Source organism: Siniperca chuatsi, linkage group LG16, assembly GCF_020085105.1.
Source record: "Siniperca chuatsi isolate FFG_IHB_CAS linkage group LG16, ASM2008510v1, whole genome shotgun sequence".
In the NCBI taxonomy this organism is placed as follows: Eukaryota; Metazoa; Chordata; class Actinopteri; order Centrarchiformes; family Sinipercidae; genus Siniperca; species Siniperca chuatsi.
In genome coordinates this window covers 7,953,656-7,964,037 of record NC_058057.1, presented here as the reverse complement: position 1 = coordinate 7,964,037, position 10,382 = coordinate 7,953,656, and the positions used below count along the sequence as shown (strand labels likewise).

At 37.7% G+C, this 10,382-nt stretch overlaps 1 long non-coding RNA gene across 1 annotated transcript; it reads right to left on the bottom strand.

Annotated features, from left to right (window-relative positions):
- Positions 1-5,388: 5,388 nt before the first annotated feature.
- LOC122863307 lies at positions 5,389-9,911 on the bottom strand. Its single transcript, XR_006374982.1, has 5 exons — positions 9,785-9,911; positions 8,124-8,239; positions 7,650-7,696; positions 6,939-7,010; positions 5,389-5,706 (listed from the first exon to the last, which is right to left on the bottom strand). It is a non-coding gene; the product is annotated as an uncharacterized LOC122863307 (long non-coding RNA).
- Between the last annotated feature and the right edge of the window lie 471 nt (positions 9,912-10,382).

The following is a 10,382-nucleotide window of genomic DNA, read 5'->3' as shown; positions in this document are numbered from 1 at the left end:
TTTCACAATCAGCATCACAATCAGCAGGGGCACAAGGAGAGGCTGGGTTAACTATCTGATCCACAGTCTTAAATAGGAATAGGTTGTGCTGATGGGCAGAAATAAGTTCAGAGAAATGGCATGTTCTTGCATCTTTCACCATCCCATTATAAAAGAGTAATAACTCTTTCATGGCCACAAAGTGGACCTGGAGAATTGATTTTCTTCCATCTGCGTTCTGCTCTTCTGCATTTCCTTTTACAGCTTCCAATACTGTCATTTAACCATGGCTGTTTTCTAGTCTCTGAGTTTGATCTATTTTTCAGAGGAGCTATGAGATCTAAGGATGAAGAACACAGGTAATTCAAAGAATCAACCAAATTGTTGGTGTTGGAGGAATCAGGAAACACATTGCCAGGAGAATTGAATAGTGTAAAAAATTTTGAGGCACTATGCTCATTAAGGGCACGTATGTACTCAGAGCGGGATAATTCAGTACTAGCAGTCTGTAATTCACAGTTAAAAACTGTGATCAGATACAAACATGTCTCTGATTTCCACAGATGGTATTCTCGGACCCAGACTAAAGTTCTAGCCTGGTTCTTGTTTGATTACTCAGTTTACTCAGTTACGCAGTTTCCATTAAATGATGGAATCGTTTGTCTGCAAATCAGTTCATTATTGTATAAGGTATTATAATAAAATAGAATAAGTGTATCAAACTGTTGCTTTGCATTTATGAATACTGTATGAGTATTAATGTAGGATGTTGTGTATCTTTCAATATTTGTTTTAAGAATTTATAAGTACATGATTTTTTCCCTGGTTGTTGCTGAACTAAACCCCTTTTTGTAGCACCAGATACAAAACAAGGATTACACTAAATGTTTGTTGCTGAAAAGGATGTACAGGAATTCCCTGCTATCACATCCTGGCGGCTCCAAGCCTCACCAGGTTAATCATTGTTACAGAATACTGAGAAAACTAAGTACATGAAATGTTAGAGTTAACTCATAGAAAAAGACCATTATTCTTCCCATAATTATCTAAATTTTTCTTAAATCTTCAGGAGTGTAGTAACTTCAAGGCTGGCAACGTGCTAAGGTCACAGCGTTGATGATAATTCCCCTATTTGATTGTTCCTATTCATAAAATGCTTTAGAATAGCAAGACCCTAACACAAGCCATACATTTTCAATCACCAAACATGAACCTCATGGAATGTGTATGGGAGATTCCAAAATATTACTAAATGTCAAGTTTCCCACCATTCTAAAATCTTCACTAATATTAACAAAACATGAAACACAACAAAGTGAAGAAAATGAGATTGTTTGGATAATTATTGTTCACTTTTCCTCAGTATAAAGTGTTTCATCATTCACATGTTTGTGTTGAAATAGATTAGCCTATCCCCTGTATGTCATTGATGAGCTTCTCCGAAGATGTGAGGCCAAGAACATACGCCTGCGTAGTTGTCTATGGCATTGCCTGTGTTGCTGCCTCACATTTGCATGAGTACATTTTTAAACTCCTGTGTAAAACTGAATTATTGTTTGATAAACGACTTGGACACATTAACTCAAAATGATGCCATAGTTTGTTTAATCAGAAATCAGGGGAGGTCATACCACACAACATCTCATTGGCCATACCAGCATTTCACATTAATGGACACAAATTGCCGTGCCAGGTAATTTGTAGAGACATCAGGACCTGCATCACACATCATTCACTCTCCGTTTGGTAGTTAGTAGAAACATGTTCAGTGTCAGTGTATGTGATATTCTATGATCATCTCACAGTGTTGACCTGCTGACTAATGCCCTTCTGCAATATGGACGGAGGAAATCAGCTGACCTAGGTTTGTCCACTGCTTCTGGATTTTAGCTGGTCACAAACAAATTGGTGAACATGATTAAATTAAACTATGTCTTTACAGAGGTGCAGCTCCTGCAGAGATAAGACGAAGCAGAGAAAAAAATCAATTCTCGCTCATGAAGACATCTCATCTGTCATCAGAGGCACCAGGTAAACCATGTACACGAGAAGCAGGTAACAATAGTTGTGAGTAGTAGAATTTTAGATTCCATTTAGTGTATTTTGCACAAGTACAGTATGTAGCATCGACGGTTGTCTTATTATTATTTTTGTTGTCAAAAACAATAAGTAAGCAACTTAAGTGAATGCATAAATGTCTTGAATATTGTAATAAGGTCACAAATATTAACAAAGAAAATTGCAAATATATTATACTTAACCTCTCTATGTACAAGTACAATCCTATGAGCTGTGGGTGAAGAAGTAACATGAAGTGAAGCACTTTATTAGAGCTGTAATAATGTCTTTATCTGTCCTCCAGACACTGACTCTAGATGGAAAAGGAACTACATCGTCAAACTGATACACTTCTACAAGCTCAAGTAAGAGTTCAATGTGTTTATGTAAGACTATATGGTAATTATACCCATCTTTAAGTGCTCTACTGACGTGCTTGAACATGGAAGCCTAGGTGTGATTCCATAGCTATTAGCTAGACAATAACGTTGCATATTGTTGTAGGTAACTGTCACAATGATGTTGTTATAAATGAAGAGTTGTTAAAATGCTGCAGTAATTGAATATGGTGTGATTAAGAATCAATAGCCACCTAAGCCTCCCTTATAACTTGTTTGGTCAGGTCTACCACAGTGATGCTTTCAGGCTTGTAACTACTGAATTATGCTGTACTTTCTGTACTTTCTGTAATGTATAGATCTGGTATAGAACACGTGAGTCGTATATGGAGGATGAAACAGTTATTTAGCAGTATCTGTCTGTTATCACTCTACTAACCACCTGGCAACTACCTACCAATCATTTTAGATACCACCTGGTGACATGACATAGCACTCTGTCTTCTTTTGTCCTCTTCCAGATTGAAGAAGAGGAAGTTTCGAGGAGTTTGAAAAGGCGAGGGATTGATGCCTTACATATGAAGGCTTGGACAGCTGAGGAAAAGCTCATGCTTTACCATAAAATGAGAGCTTTAACAGATCACCTCCATCAGCAGCATGCCTTTCTCTGCCATCAATGACACAGCCTGGTGCAAAGGCTGCTCTCATCCAACGTCTCAAACAGCTGGAAAGAAAGCTACACCATGCCACTGGGATGTTTCACCAAAATGTATCACACTGTTCCTGCAACACATGGTTACATCATCCCAGACAACCCCTGCCTGTGTCAGGCCCTCCCCATGTCAAGCATACGGACGCTGATGTGTGATGATGATGATGATGATGATGATGATGGCAACTAGGATTGTAAGCACTCATGACGGGGCTGCTTTGCTGCTTCCTGCTTTTTAATGATTACTTTAAGCAAGCTTGTATGTTGTGTTATTTATTATTCAAAATGTCTCCTTAATTCAGTGCTAACCAAAACTCATCAAACTCAGTTTAGGTTCTGTGTGTGTTTTCATTGTAACTGGTCGGGATCTGTGAACTGTGCAGTCAATCTAAACCAAAAAACTTGGTTTAAACTTGCTCTTTTTAAACAATAAACACTGTTTTTGTAGAAGCTGTTGTCTCAGTGACTTTCTAAAGGCTTGTAGTACTCAGGGTATTGCCAGCTTTGGTGTTATGAATAACCTTACAATTAACACTAACCATATTATTGTATCTGTACACCACGTTTTTGTAAAAAGGACACATTTGTAAAAGAGGGCTGCTACTCAATCTCAGTTTATAACGATGAAAAAGAACATACAGGTGTACTGACTACAGCTTTCCCACAAGGAGTTATAGCCAAGTTTTCTGCCATTGTCACAGCAGTTATTCAGTTATTCACAGCACACTTGAGAAATGAATGAGTTAATTATTATTCAATGATTTTACAGTCATAATTGGCCAGACATAATGTGCCACATAGTTTTTTACATAGGTATTTTTGGCATGACATGCTGCCTCATCCAGGCCTGTGTAGATGAACAACTTTTTCTCTCTTCCCATTGGCTGCTTTCGGTGTCAGTCGACGTACGGAAGCTGTAAACCACGGAATGTTCAACTCCTGTTTCGATTAAAATATCTGAAATGAACCAACATCTTTACTTTTTCTTAATACAGATCATCTAGATGAAGTGTAATTACTAGTTTGGCTGTACTAGGTAGTAGATATATTTAGTAGATATATCTATTTAAGACTCTAACCGGAAGAACTACAACTGTGGTGCTGATTTGTATCAGGCTGCATGGCACGTCTCTATGGAATTGTAGTTTTTATGAAATATTAGTTTTTCCTAGAAATGGAAGTTGGAAATACTGAATTGAGAGTTCACTGTGGAGCTTAAGGGGATGGTAAACACATTTGTGTAATCAGATTTTAAATATCTAATTGTCAAATGGGTGAAAATTAATTTTATACATATTTTACCCATATTTGACAGCGCCCCCAATTGTTGACTATATTCACATGATAGCTGAGGTCAAGAGCTCTCCCATGTCTGTAGCCCCTTTTGTTGCTGAAATATAAGCCTTCAAACATGCTCTGAGGTCAAGGTTCAAAGGTCAGTATTTCAAAGCAGGAGCCATGAAGAATTGTCAGGTTGAGACCTTTTCAACGGTCTCCAAGCCAAATTTTGTAATTTCTGATTTTATGGACACAAGCCATCCTAGATGTGGTTTCAGAGAGGACTTTGAATGCCCAATATTTAAAATGAAGTTTTTTTTTTTTTTTGTGTGGAAATAGTGACCGAAATGATTCACCTTCAGAGATTACAATAGGCTACTGCTGACAATCTATGACATTTACAGGCACGGAGGAAGACCTGAAGTGCTTGGTTTAGGGCTGAGAAGACAAACCGGTTCTCATTCACAAGTTGTCAAATACTGATGCATTCACTATTTACACAACGCTCGAGATTGCATTTTCCACTGAGAATAAAAGACCACCATTTTTTGTTTTCAGAGAAACTTGACGCAGGCCAATGGAAAAGAAAGAATAGGACAAAAAACTTTTTTTTTCTCAGAATTCAATGAGAAATAATTAAAACTGATGGACATAACATTAAACTATATAGTAACACAGGGACTTCTGATGTAGTACTGTACCTGCCGTCATACTTCAACTGTATGCCAAAGTTTTCTTAAGTTTCATTACTGCTCTGACATCTTTTCAATAGCCACTTAGCCAAATACCTACCAGTGACAATCCAACAAGGAAATTCTAACAATCTGAACAGTGGGACTGTGTGAAAAATAAGTTATGTTGTTGTTTACATTACCCACTAAGACAACAGTAGTAAGATGTAGGTTGTAGTTGTGACAAAGTCTACAGATTACTCTCTACGGGCAAAAACAGATGCCCCATGTGGAGATGTCGCAGTCCATCCTCATTAAATGGCTCGTCTGATTTCCCAAAAAGAAATTCAACACTGGTCCAGGTGTAGTTTATTGCATAAACTTAAATAACTCCCAAATCATGGTAAATCAGATCAGGCTTCTTAATTAAGATGAACTAAAATGTTAGTTTTCTTCTTACAGTTGACAGTAAAAACAACAAACAACTCAAAACATAAACCCTGCAATGCAGTAAATGTTACATGTTTCAGGGTGTTGTGACACTGCCAGTGAAGGCACATGTTGCTTCAGGCAGTGTGTAACCATGATTGGCACCATGAAAGCCACTTCTTTGTAGCGTTCTTCTTCTTGTCAAAATGGATGCGGCAGACACAGCACAAATTTCCTTGATCTACCAAAAGGAAAAACAAAAATATTTTGGGAGGTGGAGCCAGTTAGGTGAAATCATCAACATATTCAAAGCAATGTATCAAAGGCAGCTTATTCAGTTAAACTGTTGCCAAATGAAAATTAGGGTATTGCACCTCAATTGACCAGAACTGACACCAGCCATCTCAGATCTTGCTGACGCTGCATCAGAAGATACAAGCGTGTCAAAGAAGGGTTCCTGGCATGTTGTTTTTAGTAAAATGTTCATTGTATGTAAAGGTGACATTGGGTGTATTTGTGTAAAATGTCATATCCCTTACTACTTTCATGTTACTACATGAAAAACAATTAACTGAGACACACAAGCCTCTTAATGCAGTTTTCATATACATCATGAGTGTTTTCCTTAATACTAATATTACATATATATTATTGAATTAATCTGGGTTAAGGTCAGCCATTTTGATTTATGATGTTCATTTAACTCTCAATGATTTTCAGACTAAGACTCTGATCTTTGGCACACGTAATGATTAAGGCACAAGGCATGCAAACAGCCAAACGGCCCACATTAAGCCTCTGAGCCCCGCAGTCTGAATATTTCACAGGACAGTAGCAAATGTAATTTGTCAAGATGGACAGAGCTGAACTTCTCAAATTGATGCAAGTGTATTTTAGTCAGGTAGGTTGGCCTGCTCTAGCCACCCGCAGGCTTGTACAATGGTACACATTCATTTATAAAGCAGTTCTTGGCACGCTCCCCTCCTATCTCTGTGTTTATATTTCAAAGAAAACTGGTGGACAATTCTCTTTGCGCTCTCAAGATGTTTTTATGTTTTTGGTCCTAAATGTGCGTACAGAGCTTGGAAAAAGGGTGTTTATGTATTCTACACCTTCTGCCTGGAATCTGCTCCTGAAAGACTTCAAATTTAACCGGCTCATCTCGCTAAATGCAACTTTCTCAACTGTCTAGTGGATTTTTTTCCCTTTTTAAAATGTTTCTGTTCCCGTATCTGTTCTTATTGTAGTGTTGTCATGTGTCTGAAACTACTTGTTTTTATCTGTGCTGCTGCCAGTCTTGGCCAGGTCTCTCTTGAAAAAGAGTTTATTCATTTCAGTGGGACTTCCTGGTTAAATAAAGGTTAAATAAAAATAAATAATTGCTACCTTTTGATACAATGTCAACAAGATCTGAGACAGTGCATGCCAGGGCCTCTGTAATTTGATGTGGAATACCACAGTTTGGATAGATACCTTCATCTGCAGTCATCGCAAAGGCTACATTAGTGGCTGTTTCTGAGGACTCTTCTTCCATCTGCTGTGCACCTAAAATAAATAAAACAAAACACAATAACATCTTTCTTAATACAAATTTTGAATCTTAATTACAATTAAGATTTGTCAGCATTTATACTGTCAATGGTTATAGTAAATGATTGATCAGAAAGAGACACAATAGCATTACTGGCATCTAAATCTTAACAGCCAATTCAAAGTGTAAAATGATCAGAATACCAAGCTTATGAAAGCTGTTTAATGTCACTTTGATATCATTTGTAATTTTCAAACGAGTGAGCTTCTCGCTCTGTGTCAAATGTCAATGGCAGACTTCTCAGAACAGACGTTTTACTTCAGCTTGATTTTAAGCAATACCAAAAACTGAGTTGTAGACATTCAAAATGTATTACGATTACAAGAAGAAACACCATTTCCACACATGGCCTCTAATATCTCTTTCACCGACTTCGTCTGGATGCCATCTGCATTGTCTGTGGATTTGAAGACATTAAACCATGACACAAAGGTGAAGAACTGGTCCCATTATTCGCATCATTGTGTACCGTGGTCAAATGTGCTGTGTAATGAGGTCGAATGACCACAGTTAAATATCTGGTACAGGATACTTCTTAAGTGTAATGTTAAATATTTAAGAGATAAGATTAAATAAAAAACAACTGGGCATACCTTCTGCGTCTGTGTCCTCTGCCGTGTCAGTGGGGTTGGTGCTGCATCTGATTGATATGTTAAGGCAAAAAAGGAACACTTATGAGCATAACAAATGATTGGTCTTCCTGCATTGCTGGAGAAAAAAAAAATCACACAGCAGTATCAATGAAGGAATGTAATTCACAGCAATGTTAGACATAATCGAATTACTGAATAGTTTGATGAGCATGAAAAAGATGTAAACCATTGCCAAGGGCCGTCACAGTCACTAGTCACATTCAACTAAACACTTTCAGGATTTTCTGGAGAGGTGCCTTAGAACATGTGTTCCACTATAATCATGAAAACTCCAACTGAGAAATAGTGTGACATCCCTCTCAAAGTGTTAAAGACAGAATCTTTAACAAAATACAATAAAGCTGTACTGGATGTTTGCAATGGCCCAGCACTATACACGGACTCACATGTAGGCCTGAGTTATGTTTCAGTTACCTGGTTTTTCCCACTTTGCAAAGAGCCAAATGCAGAAACAAACTTCCACTGTTTATAGTTATGCTTTTGATTCACCAGGGACTGGAAGAGGAGCCTTCCAGGACCTCCGGCCTCCTCTGAAAGACACGGGCACACACATGCACACGTTACACAACTTTACACAGTTTGACAATGATGACTTTCCCCTCTTGTTGATAGCCAGCGTACAGCCTATAAACATGTCATTTTGTTAAGGTGTCATAATGTGAAAGGTTGATGGGCACATTAGATAAATTATTCATTAATTCGATAATAATGCCACTGATTCATGGAGACATATTTGGTTATCAAAAGTCTAAGCCATTTCTTTTCATTGGTCTAAAAAAGTGAAATATCATTACTATATATTTGATCCTAAACTTTTTTAAACAGTACATTGACTTGATATTTGGTACTGGGTGTTGCTGCTGAGGAGCTGACAGCAAATGTAACAACAGACAACAACTATTCATTTCATAAAACTGTATTATGTGTCTTTGCACTATTACGAGATGGAGTCCATTTGTGTGGATTTTCACAAATATTGTAAGAAATAAGTGCTGAGGGAGATTACATTAACTAACCATTAGCTGTGTTTACATGGAGGCTCATATTCCACTAATAATTGGACTCATAGCCATATCTGACTACTAATGCATCAACTGACCACCTTGATCTGAACAGACTAGCCCATACAGTAGAAATTTAGTTTGAGAGGGGTGGTATAAGCCTTTGACACTCTCTTGTGAAGAATATCTGAAGCCGATAGCCTTGACCCAACTACTTTATTTAAATTTTTTTACAGACTACATGTGGTCTCTTACTGAGCATATTCTTTCATGTAGGGTAGATGTTGTTACGATTACGCTTGCCTTCTCGTGTTTAATAACTGCTCATTACATACATTTGGATTACATGCTTTAAGTATGCAAATCAAGCGGACGGCTTAATGTAGTATACCCGACGTTAAACAAATCAGCTGGAATATTTATTTGGGATGAATTCATTTGAAATGATTGAAGAATCTAAATACAAACACTCCACTTGTCTGTCACAATGTTCTGCTCACGTCACAATATCACCATAATGACACCACTAATGGAGCTTCTTTCCAAACCTCTAACTTCAGATGCTTCTGACGCTTTTTAATTTCTGAGGTCCCTCATCTGCCTGCCCTTGAGCCCTCAGTGCTGCTGCCTCTTGAAAGTATTTCTGCTTCTGGTCTTGCCCTAATGTGAACCACCTGCCCTTACTATCGTTCATTGTGCCTGAGTAAAAAAAAAAAAGATGCACAGAAAACTTTACTGCGTAACTAACACTTTAGAGTCTGCACTTGTTTTTAACTACATTCATACAAAGACAATCTGTCCAACAAACTGGTTCGCACTTGCGTTGGGAAACCAATTTCTCTGTAACAACTCTGTAAAAACAACATAACGTGTAAAGTAAATGACCTGATTCTTTTCAACAAACACAGCAGTCTTACACTGATGAATGCAACATCAGCGTACTCGCCAAATGCTATCCTGAAAATCTGTTTCACGACTCTTGTAAACCCCTAATGTAACCAGGGCCACTATGTACAGCAACAACAATCCATTTAGTATAACAACTAAAAGCATCTATTAAGTATTGTCTCTCACCTTTGTTTCTGAGAATGTCCCTACAAAAAAAGATTGTATAGGGACAGCTCTCGTGTGTGAAGCTTCGGTTTTAAGGGCCGAGGGCTCTGAAGAAGCTTTAAAGGGCCTTTTGTAGTTTCCAATCCGGTTCTGAACGGGAGGAAACAAAAATAATGAAATAATATTATTATAACAATTAAACTGAATTTTAACAAAAACACTCCATGTCCATTTTGTAATTGTACCAGCAGTACAGCAGAATGATGTATTTATTTGACATATTGATTGTTAGTGCAGCACTAAAGTAAACCTTAAATCTGTGACACAGGTTTCCAAACCAGTAGCTGATGCAGCTCTTGATATTAAGGGTGAACCAACATGTGTCATTCCCTCCTCAAAAGTTCCTCTTTGTCCTAACGAATCTCTGTTCTCTGGAGCTGTAAAGGGAGACGAAAAAAGTCAAGTAAAGAGGTATTATGCAGACAGACAGACTGACCTGCACCTTTGGGTTTTATTTTTCAAGGTTGAGGACAGCAATGAATGTTCATGTTAGACTACGTCATTACTCACCACAGCCCTGATATCACCAACAAGCTAAGGTATTTCTAATAATTTAGCA